The sequence below is a fragment of the Mesoplodon bidens genome (assembly GCF_964165515.1).
Source record: "Mesoplodon bidens genome assembly, chromosome: 6".
Lineage (NCBI taxonomy): Eukaryota > Metazoa > Chordata > Mammalia > Artiodactyla > Ziphiidae > Mesoplodon > Mesoplodon bidens.
The window spans coordinates 73153854-73173230 of NC_138162.1; the positions used below are offsets into that span (position 1 = coordinate 73153854).

Here is a 19377-nt window from a genome sequence, read left to right on the forward strand (position 1 = left end):
ATTCAGTTATACATATATATATATATATATATATATATATACATATTCTTTTTCAGATTCTTTTCCCTTATAGATTATTACAAGACATTGAGTATAGTTCCCTGTGCTATACCGTAGGTCATTGTTGGTTATCTATTTTATATATAGCAAGGAAATGTTCCATATCAAGAAACATACATTCTCTGAAAGCTTGCCTTAATGTTAATATGAACTTCTTCACTTGTTATGACTTTGACAACTAAAAATCACAAATTCTATCAATAAATATTTCTTCTTTATCCTCTTCCAAATGGTTCTAATAACGTCTAATTGGCTTACTCCCCCCCATCCCCAGGAACCCTCACTCCCTACTACCTTTTATTAACCAAGAAAGAAAATGGGTTGGGATGACTCACACATCTCTTTTTTCTTCATCAACCTCTGATGGATGACATGCTAATTGGGAGTAAAATGACTAGAGGGCAGAAAGATTCAAGGAGGATATCACTGGATATGTTAATTCACAAATTCAAATAATTAGTATGTGAAAATTTAGTTATTTGGGTCCAGTTAAGAATGCTAGGGCAAATGAAAAGAGATGTGAATTATAATCAATACTAGAGTTTTCATTTAAATTCTGGTATACTTCTCATGCTCACTAGTAGACCAAATAGATGAACCACATAAGATACATTTGTGTAGTAACCTTACCTTTAGCTTACTTTTATTTTCCTGCATTAGCAGGTGGATTCTTAACCACTGCACCACCAGGGAAGCCTTGGATATGGGTTTTTATGGGAGACATAAAAGAGTCACCACGAGGAATCATTTAAAAGCAATCAAAGGTGACAAGCACAATGAATAGGTTACTATATTTAGTAATGAAAGCTTTCTATCAAGCTTGTTCTTGAAGTTAAGTATCACAAATTATATTCTGATATTTGGTTTTTTTTTACTGAAAAGGAGAATATAAGTGCCAACCAAAACCTGGAAAAGCAGTTGGGAGATTCATCCTGGGCCAGAGATGTCATCCTGGGACTCTCAAGAGCAAGTAGCTGGTGAATGACCTCAGCCAGGAGTTATGCTTGTGAATGGGTATGCTTTATCTTGGTCTCAAACACATTTGGGAAAATGAGATGCAAGATAAGAAAAAAAAAATCACTGGAAGATTTGCCAGGTTCCAAGATGAGGTCAGGATTTCACAGGGCACAGTCCTTCCCTACCCTTTTCCAGAGTCAGAACCTTGGAGTGGATTAAGAGGCATGGAGAGGGCTCCATAGCCAAAGGCTGCTGGGAATAAGTGCCTGCCTGGAGGTGCACAGATCAGACGCACATGGTAGGGCCACTCCCAGAACTAGGGAAGATGAAGATCAAGAACCTCCCTGAATGGTATAGCTCTACGGAGGTCTTCAGCAGGGCCAACAAGTAAGCCCAAAGGTAAAATTGTTACGTAGACCTCTGTAGCCCCCTTAATTACCAGGAATTCATTCTTGGCTGCCTTACCCCACACAGGCAGGAAGATCCCAAGCAGGTACTGACACAGCTTGGGAAGAATGTGGTGTTAGAAGAGTAGGCTCTGAGTTCTGCTTCCACCACTTACAAGGTGCATTACTTGGGCCATGACTTTAACTTCTCCCGTTGTCAAGTGGTGGGATTAGAGGTAGGGCAGAAAGGTTGAATTAGATGTCTTCAAAGGTTCCTTCTGTGGCTCAAGATGCTGTGAGCATCACTGAGCCTTGGTGTCCTCGACTTTAAAATGGGATCATAAAACAAGCTCATTAGTGCCTGGAGAGCTCGCCGTGCTTTCTCCAGTTTTTATGCGAAAAGTAAGTACATTGGTAAAATGGAAGGGAGAAACTAGGGAGGAAAACAATTAAGAGCACAGCTACAGATTTCTTCTTCAAGTTCAAAAACTTAAGCTTAAGATAGAAGATACACAGAATGTCATCTCTTTGTGCTCATGTTGTCTCAAACAACAATTGCCAGTCCAGTAGCCCTATTTTGGAGGTAATGGGGTGATTTTTTTTCCTGTAAAGTTTATAAAAAATTATTGTTCATGAAATAATTCTGAAGATCAAAATAAAAGACGAAAGTCATAAATAATTAATTACACCAACCTATCCACTCCTTTCCCCTCACCAATTTCCAGGTCCTACCCAGTCTTTGTTCTGATGCACGCGTGTTTTTAATAGTTATAAAAATTAAACCTGGGGATAGTAGCTGAACTGCATTTGATTCAGATTTATGAAAACAGCAGTGTTCCTGTTTTAGGGTATTTGCAGAAAAGAGATTAAAATCTTCTGTGGTTTTTTTTCAATCGTTTTCAATTTATTAAGGCTTGTTTTACCACCTCACATATGATCTATCTTGGAGACTGTCCCATATATTCTTTTTTTTTTTGACATCTTTATTGGAGTATAATTGCTTTACAATAGTGTGTTAGTTTCTGCTTTATAAAGAAGTGAATCAGCTATACATATACATATATACCCATATCTCCTCCCTCTTGCTTCTCCCTCCCACCCTCCCTATCCCACCCCTCTAGGTGGACACAAAGCACCTAGCTGATCTCCCTGTGCTATGCGGCTTCTTCCCACTAGCTATCTATTTTACATTTGGTAGTGTACATACGTCAATGCCACTCTCTCACTTCGTCCCAGCTTACCCTTCCCCTTCCCCGTGTCCTCAAGTCCACTCTCTACATCTGCGTCTATATTCCTGTCCTGCCCCTAGGTTCTTCAGAACCTTTTTTTTAATACATTCTATATATATATATATATATGTTAGCATACGGTATCTGTTTTTCTCTTTCTGACTTACATCACTCTGTATGACAGACTCTAGGTCCATCCACCTCACTACAAATAACTCAATTCCGTTTCTTTTTATGGCTGAGTAATATTCTATTGTATATAGGTGCCACATCTTCTTTATCCATTCATCTGTCGATGGACACTTAGGTGGCTTCCATGTCCTGGCTATTGTAAATAGAACTGCAATGAACATTGTAGTACATGACTCTTTTTGAATTATGGTTTTCTCAGGGTATATGCCCAGTAGTGGGATTGCTGGGTCGTATGGTAGTTCAATTTTTAGTTTTTTAAGGAACCTCCATACTGTTCTCCATAGTGGCTGTATCAGTTTACATTCCCACCAACAGTGCAAGAGGGTTCCCTTTTCTCCACACCCTCTCCAGCATTTATTGTTTGTAGATTTTTTTGATGATGGCCATTCTGACTGGTGTGAGGTGACACCTCATTGTAGTTTTGATTTGCATTTCTTTAATGATTAGTGATGTTGAGCATTCTTTCATGTGTTTGTTGGCAATCTGTATATCTTCTTTGGAGAAGAAGATCTTCTGCCCATTTTTGGATTGGGTTGTTTGTTTTTCTGATATTGAGCTGCATGAGCTCCTTGTAAATTTGGAAATTAATCCTTCGTCAGTCGCTTCATTTGAAAATATTTTCTCCCCTTCTGAGGGTTGTCTTTTGGTCTTGTTTATGGTTTCCTTTGCTGTACAAAAGCTTTGAAGTTTCATTAGGTCCCATTTGTTTATTTTTGTTTTTATTTCCATTTCTCTAGGAGGTGGGTCAAAAAGGATCTTGCTGTGATTTATGTCATAGAGTGTTCTGCCTGTGTTTTCCTCTAAGAGTTTTATAGTGTCTGGCCTTACATTTAGGCCTTTAATCCATTTTGAGTTTATTTTTGTGTATGGTGTTAGGGAGTGTTCTAATTTCATTCTTTTACATGTAGCTGTCCAGTTTTCCCAGCACCACTTATTGAAGAGGCTGTCTTTTCTCCATTGTATATTCTTGCCTCCTTTACCAAAAATAAGGTGACCATATGTGCGTGGGTTTATCTCTGGGCTTTCTATCCTGTTGCATTGATCTATATTTCTGTTTTTGTGCCAGTACCATACTGTCTTGATTACTGTAGCTTTGTAGTAAAGTCTGAAGTCCGGGAGCCTGATTCCTCCAGCTCCCTTTTTCTTTCTCAAGATTGCTTTGTCTAGAGAAATTAAGGAAACACTCCCATTTACCATTGCAACAAAAATAATAAAATACCTAGGAATAAACCTACCTAAGGAGACAAAAGACTTGTACACAGAAAACTATAAGACACTGATGAAAGAAATTAAAGATGACACAAACAGATAGAGAGATATACCATGTTGTTGGATTGGAAGAATCAACATTGTGAAAATGACTACACTACCCAAAGCAATCTATAGATTCAATGCAATCCCTATCAAACTACCAATGGCATTTTTCACAGAACTAGAACAAAAAATTTCACAATTTGTATGGAAACACAAAAGACACCAAATAGGCAAAGAAATCTTCTGTGGTTTTTAATCAAAGCCCCAGAACAGCTCTCTGGTACACAGATTGAATTTGTCTTGATTAAATAAGAATTACTGGCAAAGGAAAACGTATTTTTTATTATCACTGAAATAGTTATCTAGCCATGCCATCATGCTATGCACTATTTTAAGCACTGGATTAAGCCCCTCAGGAGCTAACCTAAGATGAACGTTGATAAACAGAAAATAAAAAGTATGGAATGAATAATGTTATTAACAAATGACTATGTGCATACACTCAATAGATGGGAGGATGGTTTCCCTATCTTATCCTTCCACGGAAATATACCTGTCCCTTTTTCTCATCTTTTTCTTTGGAACTGAGTAGCTTCACCAGTGCTTATAATTTAAGCAATGTTATAACAGCTCTACTGGAAATCAAAAGTCATAAAATTCACCCACAATCTCATCAACTCAAATATATGTAAAGTGAAATTGTTTTCATTTTTCATATAGTATTATGGTTAATCATAATACAAAGATTAACAATCAGTGAGTACATACTATATGTCAGACTGTGCTAAACACTTAAAGTAAATGATCTCTTGCATATCTCTTGCAATTCTGAACGGCTATATAATTACAGGGTTTTGAAATCAATAAAACACCAATCTGGGTATTGCTGTGCAGGTGTCTTGTAGATGTGGTTAACACCCATAATTAGTTGACTTTAAGTAAAGGAGATTATCCCTGATCATCTAGGTGGCTCATCCAATCCGTTTAAGGCCTTAAGAGCAAAAACTGAGGTTTCTTGGAGAAGAAGGAATTCTGCCTCAAGACTGCAGCATCAACTCCTGCTTAGTTTCCAGCCTGCTCTTTGGATTTCAGACTTGACTCATCACATGAGCCAATTCTTTAAAATAAATCTCATGTAAGTGTACATAAAGAGATTCTATTTCTCTAGAAAATCCTGATTGATCAATAGTGGCATCTGTGTCTGGATTCTTTCACCTAGCATAAAGTTTTCAAAGTGCATCCATGCTATAGCATGTACAGGTTTTTGTTTTGTTTTGGGTATTTCTCCTTTGACATTATATCACAGGCATTTCCTCATGTTACACATCTCCATCTTTTTAAAATGCTGGATAATACTACTTTGGATGGACATATTTCTTGACCATCACCCAACTGTTAGACATGTCCTTTCTTGACAATTTTGCTGAATGTTATTGACTTTACCTAACCACCAAAGGGTACAAGCATAAAATACGATGAAAGGCTTGAGTTACTGTCCGTTTTCAGGTTCAAGGGAAGGAAATCACATTAAACACATTTTTGTAGTATATGAATTCAAGAAAAAGCAAAAACAAAGAACTTTTATTGACATCCAACTATATGCCCAGTACTGCACTGAGTGCTAGAAAATCTGAGGGAGAGGAGTTAAAAAAAGAAAACAATTTTTTGTTATTTGCAATAATAAATATTTTCCATCCATCATGGATGGATTTGTCCACTATCAACAGGAAATGTGGTTTGCACTGTTTTGTCAATAGCCATGATTGTTTATATTGAGTCTTTTATCCCTTTTTGTCTACTACCTACAATTAAGAATTTAGCCTGACTCAGGAAGAAAGTTGATTCTGGTGAGGATCTAATAGGTTTCTGTGTATGTCTCTCTCCATTAAAATGTATAATGCTGTTTGTATGTGTTTGAAAATTTGACTTAACATGGTATCAGTCTGGATGTATTTGTAATCTGCCTTTTCTTTTTGAAATTTTTTCATTACATCTTTGAGATTTATTCATATTAATGCAGGTGATCCATTTTAAGTGCCGTTCAGTATTCCATAACACACTCCCTATTGTGTTTCTGTTTTCTATATCATTAAATTCTGCTCTTATCTAATGATTTATTTCCTTCTTTTTTTATGTTTACCCTATTCTTTTTCTACCTTTTTGAGTTGACTGCTTAGCACATTCACTTGTTTTTTTCAATATATGCATTTCCTTCTAAATTCTGTGTGTGAGTCCTATAAATTATTATATAGTATTGTCATTGTTGTTTAGTTCTAAATGTCTTATAATTTCTATTATGATTTCTTCTTTGAACTGTAAATTCTTTACAAATATGTTTCCCAGTATCCAAATACATGGGGATTTGGGGGCTTTTTACATTCCTTCTTGTTACCTCTCTGTGATGAATTTGACTGAGTTTCTCACACTACCTTCCAGTTTACTAATCTTTACTTCAGGCATATTTACTGGATGTTTAATCTTGGGCAAAATACTGGTCTGGCTGCCTGTGCCTCTATTTTCCCATCTGTAACAATGGGCATAATAAAATATCAACCTCAGAGTCACTGGGAGATTTAAAAATGAGACTATACATAAAGTGCGCAGAGTAAACAGTACCTGGCTCATATAGTACATACTCAATAAATGTTAACTGTTATTATAGGTAATACACTCTTCATAGGGTTTCTCATGAAATCCTCAAAGCAGTTGTGGCTCTCACAGGTGAGTCATGGTCACAGAGCTCAAAGCATGGTCAGGAGTTGAGAGAGATTCATGTAAAATATTTTCAGTGTGACTAAATTTACAAACTTACTCCCTTAGTCTACTGTGTTTACTTTGGTAAAGAAATATTTCCTTTTATCCTATAAATGAAAAAAATTTCAGGGTTAAAATAATGACACCTAAAGCACCCATTAAATGCACCGAATGGAATGTTTGTTCATTTTGATACCACTTGACATCACTCAAATAAAAGTCTCAGGATCTTGGTAGCACCAGAAGAAAACGCGTTTCGATTTTTTTTTTTTTTTGGTGTCTTCTACAATCATTTTCATTGCGATTCAATAACCTAATTAAATTCTGCAAATATTTACTGTCCAAAGGACGTTAAGTGCAGCAGTGGGAGTAAAGATATAAAAATGGATGGCATAAGACCCCCTTCCTTCAAGAAGCTCCCAGGGTAAAGAGGGCCAGTCACAGATGTAACTGAGCAGAACCAGAGTCCAGGTGGGGAAAGGACTAATGCAAGGAGGGAGAAGGAGCTCTGGAAAGACAGGGAGGCAGGGGAGAAGGAAGAGGAGAGGAATGAGGAAGGCTCAAGAGTAAACACAAAGAGAGAACTATTTCAGGATTTCTATGGAAATGTTTGCAAGTCTGAGAGCACATCAGGGAAATGCCACGTATTTTTCTTCATCCAGCAAGGAAAGGAAGCTGCAGTCAGTACAGCTGGCATTAACATCACATAGGCCAACCCATGGAAGCAGGAAAGAAGGAGGAAGACTGTTCAGACACAGAGATTGAGTAACCACGTGAGGTGAACAGCAACAGGGAGACTGGGAACTGAATACCTGCTTCTTCAACTTCGATGTGCACACACTCACCTAGGGATTTTGTTAAAAGGCAGATTCAGTCAGTGGGACCATGCTTTGAGTAACAAAGAGGTAAATGAGCCTGGCAAGGGCATCCGTAGGACTTTGCAGTAATGGTGGCATCAACAGAGCAGAAGGACCCTGCCGCCAGCCTCAAGCCCAGCACAGTGAGGACGAGCTCCAACAACACACGAGCAAGTGGAGCTGCTCCCGTAAAGGCCCTGGACACACAACTGTTCCTGCTGACTCCTGGTCTCTCACTTAGCCACCCTCTTCAACCTCAGAGGAAAAGCTTCCTATGAAGCCGCCTCAAACTGGCAAACTCATCTTGACTACAAGAAATGTGCCCTAATGATGGCTGATGAGGGGATGGGAGCTCATCTGCCCCAGAATTTTTCTTTAAGAGCAAAAGACAACCCAATTCTTAAAGATGCAGATGTAAAGAATGGACTTGAGGGGCTTCCCTGGTGGCGCAGTGGTTCAGAGTCCGCCTGCCGATGCAGGGGACGTGAGTTCATGCCCTGGTCCGGGAAGATCCCACATGCTGTGGAGCGGCTGGGCCCGTGAGCCATGGCCGCTGAGCCTGCGCGTCCGGAGCCTGTGCTCCGCAGCGGGAGAGGCCACAACAGTGAGGGACCCACGTACCGCAAAAAAAAAAAAAAAAACCAGAAAATAACTTATGTTGGTGAACAGGCTTCCCTGGTGGTGCAGTGGTTAAGAATCCGCCTGCCAATGCAGGGGACACGGGTTCGAGCCCTGGTCCGGGAAGATCCCACATGCCACGGAGCAACTAAGCCCGCGAGCCACAACTACTGAGCCCACATGCTGCAACTACTGAAGCCCGCACACCTAGAACCTGTGCTCCACAACAAGAGAGCCACTGCAATGAGAAGCCCATGCATCGCAACGAAGAGTAGCCCCCGCTTGCTGCAGCTAGAGAAAGTCCATGCGCAGCAACAAAGACCCAACACAGCCCAAAATAAAAACTTAATTAATAAAAAAAATAACATATGTTGGTGAAGATGTGCATGTATGTAAAATAATACAGCCCCTGTGGAAAACTATTTGACAGTTCCTCAAAAAGTTAAACATAGTGTTACCATATGACCCAGGTAGTGTTACAATTGATGTAGGCAATTCTTCTCCTAGGTATATACTGAAGGGAATTGAAAACATATCTTCACCAACAACTTGTACACAAAATGCTCATAGCAACATTATTCATAATAGACAAAAAGTGAAAAACAATAACTGTCTATTAACTTATTATTGGATAACAAAATGTGGTGTATTCATACACTGGAACATTATTCAGCTACAAAAAAAGAATGAAGTACTAATACATGCCACAGCATGGACGAACCTTGAAAACTTTATGCTCAGTGAAAGAATCCAAACACAAAAGGCCACATATTATATGATTCCATTCACATGAAACATCCAGAATAAGCAAACCCAGAGAAACAGAAAGTAGATTAGTGGCTGCCATAGGATAGGGGTGAGGGATAGGGACTGACTGCTAATAGGTATGAGGTTCCTTTTGGGGGCATGACTGAAAATTTTCTGAAATTAGACAGTGATGATGGCTGCACAACACAGTGAATATAATAAAAACCACTAAATTGTACACCTTAAAATGGTAAATTTTATTTATGTTATATGAATTTTACCTCAATTAGAAAAAGCAAACACATACTCTCAAACTAAATTGACTTAAAAAACTGAAAAAGAGAAAGGCAGGTAACACTAAATGTGATTCATTTCCTTTTTGATCGGTTGACAATTTGATGACTTTTCCATGGGGTGGGAGAGAAGACAAAACCATAGGGAGACTTCTCTTTTTCCTTTTAGTTATCATACTAATAGCACAAAGACTGCCAAAGATGCGGCATTTTGTTCAAGTTTTCACTTAGTATGATATGTATAAGCTTATCAGATCTGAAGGCCTTACCATCTGGAAATTCCAATTTGAAAACCCAAATGATGCCAGACATGTTTATTAACAGCTCAGAAAGAAGATGATCAATTTAAAGAAAAGTTGTGATTACAGATTGTAGTTCATAGCCCACAAAGGAGATGTTTGAGAGCTTAATTTTTAATTACAGGTTATAAAAATCAATCAAAACCAATAGAAAACCAGGATTAATCTGAGAACAATATGACCTGAAAATCCCTGCAGGAGAAGAAAAATCTAACTAATGACCTAGAAAAAAGTCAACTGTCATTAATTAATGACTAGAGTCCCTGCTGCATACAAGCAGTTTGCTAAGCTCTATGGAGGATACACTTGTGGTCCTGGTCCTCATCTGGCTTACAGTCGAGGAGAAGATACCAATACAAGTCATATCAGAAATGTCCAGGGGTCATCCAGATCTGGAGTTGAGTCTGCTCTAACAGGTACTAGCTGTATGACCTTAGATAACTTACTTAACCCTGTTAAGATGCAGTATCTTCATCAAAGAGACATAACAGCAGTAGCTGTATCATGTGGTTTGCAATGTTAAGTGGAATAATGAATGCAGATGATTTAGCCCCACCCCTGGCAGGAAGGCTCAGTAAGTGTTAGCGGTGATTGAGTAACAACAGAGATAATAGCAGCAGCAAGTGAGAAAAGAGCTTTCAAAATTAACTTAGACTCTCTATGGTATAAGTAAAAACCAAACAGGAGCATATAATGCAAAGAGGAGTCATGAATCCAGATTTTAATTCCATTTCTACCACATACTTAGCCGTCACTGAATGCCTTTGATTTTGGTTGCTTCACTGAAGTGCTTGAAGTATTTACTTCAACAAAGGTACCTCAAAAATGTTGTGAGAACCAAATGAGAAAATGTATGTAGGAAGCACTTTGATCTCAACCAAAGTCATGTATTATTCTTATTTCACAACGTATTTAATCTTATTATTCTTTTTTTCCCTATTTCCTTGAAGACCATTCAAATTATAGAGCTATTAATGGTGGAAAGTCGGGAGGCCTAAAGACACACTCCCAGTGGAGGGCTGAACAGAAACTTCTTATTTAGAGCAGGGGCAGAAGCTCAAGTTTTGTTTATTTCAGCTCAGCTCCTGATTGTCTTCCAACTAATAAACACTTATACAAATACCAGCCTTAGAAACATGGTGGGAAAGGCTGAAGATCCTAAGGCAGACAGAATAGGAAGAATGTGACATAAGTTAGCTACAACTGGGCCCAAACTCTGCTCACCATTTATTTCCTTGCTCTGGGACAGAGGGTAAACAATTGCTTCTTTGTGCCTTAGTTTCGTCATCAGTCAAGGAATCATACTTGACTCAGAAACGTGGGGTGCTTTGGCTGGTGCTCGAGGCGTGGTTTAGAGAGACAGAAACCTAAGTTGGGGCACCCCATGAAAGGCCTAGAATGCCAGGGAGGAGAATTTATACTTCCCTAAGCGTAGGTCCCTTCCGATAACTGGGTCATTGTGCAGATTAAACAAGAGAAACCATGTGTTACACTATAACGTAATACACCAAGATTAGCTATTAGTAGAGATAATGAGCAGCCACTGAACATGTTTGCACAGGGGTGGGCCTGGATTGGAGATAAAGCTGGCTGAGGTATGTAGGGGCTGAGATATGTAGGATGGATTAGAACAGGGAGCTAAGTAGTTAGGAGGCTGTTCTTGGAAAGGAAAGTGAAGCCACACGGGGCTGGGAGATGGAAAAGGAGCTTCATCAGGAGTGGGAAAGAGAGAAGGCTGCAGAAGAATGAGAATCCCAGATCCACAACTGGGTCAGGGAAAGGTTTGATGGGATGATGAGGGTGGTTCATTTCAGAGCTTAGGTGAGAGGGAGTACGAATCAGCTTGTTAATTCATCTGTTTCCCAGAGAAAGGAGGAGGTCAAGAGAAGCCATTCTGACTCTGCCATGTCCCCACTGCAAGCCCTGGCTTATTTCACTTTCTTGCTCAAACTAAACCTACCAGACCCAAGCTCGATCTATCAGGAACTGGTTGATGTGTATTGTATTCAACTGTCCAAATGTTCAGGCCATTCAGGGTAGGTGTACAGTGGTGTCTTTAGAAGGATGCCTGGGGTGAAGGGCTCAGCTCTGAAGTCAGACACATCTGATTTGGAACCTGGCTCTTTTGAGGAATCGCAAGTGACTTCCTTTTTCCTTGTGGCAACTCAAAGGAGGAACCAGGCTAGCCCTAGTACCAAAGCGGTTCTCTAAAAGGATCGGGAACTGAAGGCCAGTCACAGGGACGTGGCTTGAATTCAGAAAAAACATTTTTAGGTGGCTGAAGAGAAGTGACTTTCCTAACAACTTGCTCAAGTAATCTTTCAGTTCAGGGAAAACACCTCACTGGAAGGAGGGAGGAGGATCTAATTCCTTGCCCCATACTGAAAATGTACAGGACAGAAGCAATCAGAATGCTGTGCTTCCTGCACGCACTGCCTGGCCTTCCAGGAAGGGCAGGAGATTCTGACAGTAGCAGCCTGGTGGGAGAGGGGGAGAGGATGCTCAACGTGGGTCCAAGAGTCCATTCTGGCTGAAAAGATAACTCTTTGCCAAGAGGATGCTAGGACTCGGAGAAAGAATTCTCAGACTGCAACATCCTACAAGTAAAACCAGATGGAGGTCTGGAGGAACCCAGCCAGGCTGAGTAAGCTCTCCATCTCCCCACCTCTGGACATTCCCCTCCACACTGATACTGCTGTTGCCCAAGGAGTTTGTATTCTGACCTCTTCATGGGCTGTCCACTCTCCCAGGGTGATCCTATCTGCTCTTATAGATTCAGTTTCCACTTCTATCTCCTGCCTCATTCTGTCTCCCAAGTCTGTCTCTTCAGGCAATCTCTACCTAGATATATATAACTCAACATGGGACCCAACATACTAAAAACAAACCTATCTTTCCTTCTCCCAGAAGACTTCTGACTTTTCCTCCTGGGTTAGCTGGTGGTTTTAAAATAGGTCCACACATTATTTGACACTCTTCCCATCAGGAGATGGAGTCTCTGTTCCCTTCCCTTAAACCTGGATAGGTCTTTGTAATGGCCTTAATAAAGAAAACACAGAAGAAATGAGCCTGCATGGAGTCTGAGGCTAGCTTAGAAAAGGGGTGGCTTTTGATGGTTTCTCTTCTTGGGACACTCACTTTGAAGCCCTGAGGTACCATGTAAAAAGTCCAGCTACCCTGAAGCTGCCCTGCTGGAGAGACCACATGGGAGAGCGAGTGAGTGAGTGAGTGAGTGAGTGACAGAGAGAGAGAACAGCTGTCTGAGTCTTCCAGGCAGTAAACACATGAGTGATGGTCCTTCAGTTGACTCCAGCCCAGTCACCATATCCCTGCAATCACAAAAGTGACCTCAAGTAAGAATTGTTTAGCTGATCCCAAATAATTCTCAGAACGGCGAGGGATAATAATATGATTGCTATTTTAATCCACTAACTTTGGAAGTAATTAGTTACACAGAAATAGATACCTGGGAGTTCCCTGGTGGTGCAGTGGATAAGACCCCGAGCTCCCAATGCAGGGGGTTTGATCCCTAGTCAGGGAACTAGATCCCACATGCATGCTGCAACTAAGAGTTCGCATTCCACAACCAAGGAGGCTCCCTGCCGCAACTAAGATCCAGCGTAACCAAATTAATTGGCTTCTTAATTAAAAAAAAGAAATAGATACCTGGAAGAGTTCCCTATCTTCCTAAATTGTGTTGTCACTGCAGACATTTTTTGAGGGCTGTGTAGACTATGGTCAGGTACTGTTCTAAGCATAATTAACTCTGACTGATCTTCACAACTCTGTGAGGTGACTTCATTTTCAGGTGAGAGACTGAGGCACACGGAAGTAAAGTAGCTTGCCCAAGGTCCACAGGAAATAAGTGACACAGCTGAGATACCGAAGCAGTCTGAGTCTCAAGTGGTACACTTTGGGGACATTCTAGACAACTCTGCATCCCATCCCAGGCCCACATCGAACAGCCACCAAGTTCTGCTGATTCTACTGTCTAAACAACTCTCCAATCTGTCTCTCTCCCTTCCATCCTCACTGGCACCACCTTGGCTCAAGTCGGCCTCATTTCTCACCAAGACTATTTCATCAACTTCCTAGCACTCTCTCTGCTTCTGGTCTTGTCTCTTCCAATGCATCCTCCAAATCAAAGCCAGAACGATCTTTTGGAGATGCAAATCTGGCTGAGTCACTTTCCTGCTTAAAGCCCTTTCAATGGTTTCCCATCACGGGGTGGCATGCAAGCTCCTTGGTCTGCCCTACCCCCAGCCCCGCCCAGTGCCCAGGTCTCTGAGCCTGTGCACAAAGGCCCCTCTGCTTTCCGACTTTACTTGTTTACCATTTCAGCAACTTCAAAACTCAGCTCAAGGGACTTCCCTGATGGCGCAGTGGTTAAAAATCCACCTGCCAATGCAGGGGACACAGGTTCGAGCCCTGTGAAGATCCCACATGCTGCGGAGCAACTAAGCCCGTGCACCACAACTACTGAGCCTGTGCTCTAGAGCCTGCGAGCCACAACTACTGAGCCTATGTGCCACAACTACTGAGCCCGTGTGCCAAAACTACTGAAGCTGGCACGGATAGAGCTCGTGCTCCACAACAAAAGAAGCCACTGCAGAGAAGCCCACACACCGCAACGAAGAGCGGCCCCCACTTGCAGTAACTAGAGAAAGCCCTCACGCAACAAAGACCTAACACAGCCAAAAATAAATAAATAAATTTATTTAAAAATACAAAAACAAAAACACCTCAGCTCAAGGGTGTTTGGAAAGCCTTCCCAACCTCCTCCATGTGACGTGTGTCCAGGTAACAAGGCAGGCCCTGGCTGGCCCTGCAGATGTGGAGTTAAGAAGATCCCTTATCTTCCACGCCCCAAAATACCAAAAACAATTAGATCAGATATCCTCCATAGGAGGGCAGCATCAGTCCACTGGAGGCTTCGCCCTTCACAGGAATGAAAAGACACCAGAAAGAAGGAATTCCTCACACCATTTAAACATAGAACACCTCCTGGAACACTGGGCCTGTCTGTACCAGCCAGACTAGAGTCTGTGTATGTATGTTTGTGTGTGTGTGTGTTTAAGTGTATTTATCATACAGTAAGACTGAACTTTAGTGCACAGTCTTATGATTTTTAACAGGTGTTAAAATTCTTACAACCACCGTCAAAATTAGGATATGGACAGAGAATAGTTCTATCACCCCAAAGAACTCCCTCATGCTATACCATTACAATGATACACACACACACACCCTGTCCCTAACCTCTGGCAACCTCTGATTTGTTCTCCACCACTATGTTTTTTTCTTTTTGAGAATGTCTTGTACATAGAGTCATACTCTACGTAGCCTTTTAATACTGGTTACTTTCACTGAGTATAATGCCCTTGAGATTCATCCATGTTTTCTGCATATCAATAATATGTTCCTTCTTCTTGATGAATGGATCACATCTTATAGGTGGACAGTATTTATTTTTTCATTCACTGAAGGACATCTGGGTTGCTTCCTGTTTGGGGTGATTATGACTAGAGCTGCTATAAACATTTGTGTGTAAGTTTTTGTGTGAACATAAGTTTTTCTCTTTCTAGGGTATATACCCAGGAGTAGGATTGCTGGGTCATACGGTAAGTGTATATTTAACTTCTAAGAAACTGCCAAACTGTTTTTTAGAGTGGTTGTACCATTTTACATCCCCACCAGCAAGGTTTAAGAGGATCAGTTGCTCCACATCTTCATCAGCACTCAGTACTGTATTTTTTTTTTTTTTTTTTTTGTGGTATGCGGGCCTCTCACTGTTGTGGCCTCTCCCGTTGCAGAGCACAGGCTCCGGACGCGCAGGCCCCGAACACGCAGGCCCAGCGGCCATGGCTCACGGGCCCAGCTGCTCTGCGGCATGTGGGATCTTCCCGGACCGGGGCACGAACCCGTGTCCCCTGCATCGGCAGGCGGACTCTCAACCACTGCGCCACCAGGGAAGCCCTGTATTTTTTATTTTAGTCATTCTAATAAGCATGTAGTGGCATCTTGTGTTTTTTTTTCATAATTTATCCTTGTTTTATTGAGATTTAATTGACATACAGCACTATATAAGTTTAAGGTGCACAGCACAGCGATTTGACTTACATACATTGAGATGATGACCACAAGAAGTTTACTGAACATCCATCATCTCACATAGATACAAAATTAAATAAACAGAAAAAAATTTTTTTCCTTGTCTCATTGTGGTTTTAATTTACATTTCCCTAATGGCTAATAATGCTCAACAACTTTTTGTGTATTTACTTGACAGCCTCTTTGGTGAAGTGACTTTTTAAAGTTGGATTTTTTGTTTTCTCACTATTGAGTTTTGAAAGTTCTTATTATGTTCTGGATACAAGTTCAGATATGTTGGATATGTGATCTGCAATTATTTTTTCCGAGTATGTAAGATTCTTCAGTCTCTTTCCCCCCACCCAGCTTTACTGAAATATAACTGACAATTAAAAACTGCATACAGGGCTTCCCTGGTGGCACAGTGGTTGAGAGTCTGCCTGCCGATGCAGGGGACATGGGTTCGTGCCCCAGTCCGGGAAGATCCCACATGCCGCAGAGCGGCTGGGCCCATGAGCCATGGCCGTTGAGCCTGTGTGTCCGGAGCCTGTGCTCCGCAACAGGAGAGGCCACAGCAGTGAGAGGCCCGGGTACTGCAAAAAAAAAAAAAAAAAAAAAAAAAAAAACTGCATACAATTAAGGTGTACAACTTTATGATTTGTTGTGTTCATTCTCTTAACAGTGTCTTTCATAGAACAAAGGTTCTTTTTTTTTTTATAAAGTCCAATGTATCAATTTTTTCTTTTATGAATTCTATTTGGTCATAATATCTAAGAACTCTTTGCCTAACTCTAGGTCACAAAGACTCTGAAAATTTTCTTTTTTACTCTTCTTCTAGATCTATGATCCATTTTGAGTTAATTTTGTATAAAATATGATGTTTAGGTAGAGGTTCTTTTTTTTTTTTTTTTTTTTTGCATATGAATGTTTAGCTGTTCCAATACCATTTGCTGAAAAGACTCTACTTTCTTCTTTGAACGGCTTTTGCATCTTTGTCAAAAATCAATTGGGCACATTCATATAGATCTACTTCTGGAATCTCTATTCTATTTTATTGACTTATGTGCCTATCACTTCACCAGTACTACAAAGTCTTGATTACTGTCATCTGTGATTCTTCCAACTTTCTTCTTCTTTTTCCAAATTGTTTGTTATTCCTTTGCCTTTCCATATAAAGTTTAGAATCAGTTTGTCTGATACATCTACAAAACATACTTCCAGGATTTTGACTAGAATTGCATTAAAACTATAAGCCAATTTGAGAAGAACTGACATCATCATTATGATGTATCTTCCAATCTATGAACAGGTATGACTGTTTATTTAGGTCTGGAATTTCTTTCATCAGTGTTCTGTAATTTTCAACTATAGATCCTATTCATACATCTTGTTAGATATATACCTGATCTTTACTGTTTGGAGCTATTTTAAATAATATTTAAAAATTTCCATTTCCAATCATACATTGTTAGTATATAGAAATAACAAATGCTTTTTGGGGAATTAATCTTAATTTTGTCTTCATTCCTTCCCTGTCCTGCCATGGTTCTGGTAGTGGCTATGTTCCTCTGTGGCCATACAGGTCCTATCAAGCAGCTACTCTGTTGCAGCCCAGCCCCCAGTGGACTGTGATAACACTGTCCCCCCTTCCCTTGACCATTCCGGCATAGGGGAGTTAACAGCTTCCCACAGTTACTAGCCCTGGGTGCCTCACCATCCCTTAACCCCACCTAACACTGTAAGTAGTCCCTTGATTACAGTCTGTTCAGTTAAATACTTTTGAGTGAGTGGATCATCTGTTTTCTGCCAGGTCCCTAGCTGATACAGGCCCTCACATCTTCATCATCATTGATCTTATCATGTCCGTTCACAATAAACTCCTTGCTGTTTCTTAAAGATGCTCCTTGCTTTTGTGCGCTTATTCAAAGATCCCCCTCCAAGGAAAACCCTTTGTCACTATCTTTGCCTAGTGAAGTGCTAATCACCCCTCAAAACAGAGTCACCTCCTCCAGAAAGCCTTTCCCAGGGTCTCTCCCCAGGTGGGATGAGTCTCTTCTCAGGGTCCTTCAGAGCTCCATCTGCATCTGTTGTCCCCTCTAAAAGACCTCTATCTCAGCCCCTCCCTTCATCGCAAGTTCCCAAAGCATAAGCATTGTATGCTCACTTTTGTACCCCCCAATGTCCCAGGCACCAGTGCGTGACACTCCATGGATGTTTGGCTAATACCTGCTGTACTGAAGTGAACCAGGAATGTATTATAATTGCTATTTAATGCATATGCCCAGGAAACCACTGCATTTTCTATTCGTTACTCATCAAATCTGATTACAAAAGGCAGGAGAAAACAGCTGAGATAGGGTACCATTAGCAGAGTGTGAAAACTGGGCTATACGAATGTGGGTACAAATTCTGCCACGTTGTCCCAGGGCCATCAAACCCAGAGAGGCATCATAAATATGGCCTCTCCAGTAATGGACAATGGCTATAGTAATGTACCCATGAGAAGTTAGGTGCCTGGTTCCTACACCTTGGGACTTCTCCCAGGCTTCTGGAGCCCCTGGAATCCAAAGAGTCCCTTGCGTTCAAGTGAGGATAAGGTTGGTTATAGGACCAAGCCACAGGAATCCAGTCTCTACGGCAAGCATTCAACTGGCTTAGAGGCCCAGCTTGTTCTAAACTAGGAACAACCAGACTGTCCCTCCCCACTAAAGATGGGTCAGTCCCACATATGTGTGTTTGGGTTATTTCCTGAGATACCTATCTATGACTTGACTTGTGGATTCTAAAATCTCCCGTTTCCTACCTGTGGTTGACTTTCTTTATTCTACTTTTTTTTTCCCCCCTCTTAAAATGGTTCACATCTGCTAAACTGATGGGTCATTCTACCTATCAGGTTATTTTATACATTCTTGTGAAAGATCTTCATCTACTTGTGGTCATACTCCACTCTTTCCCCTCCTTGGTACCCAGGCAAATATTTGGTCTCCTAGTCCCTGAAGGAATGACAAGTCTCCTCCCTCAGACGTACACAGTTTGGAGAGGCCCTGGAATCCTTTGCTTGAAGGACACACCTTTTCCTCGGGTTTAACACCAGATTATCCGGGAACCCTACCTCTTTACCGTAACCAGTTTTACAACTCCCATAAACACCTTCTTGGTTCATTACACAATCTTAGGAAGGCTTCTTTCCATGTGTAAAAGAAATCTGACCATCTACCCCCCAGTGAGGTTTAGTCAGGGGCAATTTGAGAGCAGGAAAGAGATGGACCTCTGCGAGAAAGAAGGGAGCCAGTCATCCTGGATTTTCTAGACCTGTCACAAGCCTGGAATTCCCATCTTGATGAACCCTGCATCCAGAGTGCTAAGTCTAAGTAACTGGGACTCCCCAACTTTCTCAGCCCATTCCTCACCTCTGCCTCAAAACTGTGTCACCTGCTTATTCTTACCATGTTCCTGCCTGCCAACTGTTTATCCCTCTCTTCTCCTAACTTCTATGGAGTCTTAACTCTGACCTCTCCTTCCCCACTCCCAGAAGGACTGCAGAAATATTTACTTTCATCTTCAAATGAGTTAAGGTGTATTTGAAGAACTGTATATTTCCTAAATTAAAATGAAAGTGGTACCCAGTGTTGAAAGTTTGG

The 19377-nt window shown here is 40.9% G+C and overlaps 1 protein-coding gene across 1 annotated transcript in view; it reads right to left on the reverse strand.

Moving 5' to 3' along the window:
* SLC1A1 (solute carrier family 1 member 1) overlaps positions 1-19377 on the reverse strand; it is a 71933-nt gene that overhangs the window by 39219 nt on the left and 13337 nt on the right. The window lies entirely within an intron of this gene.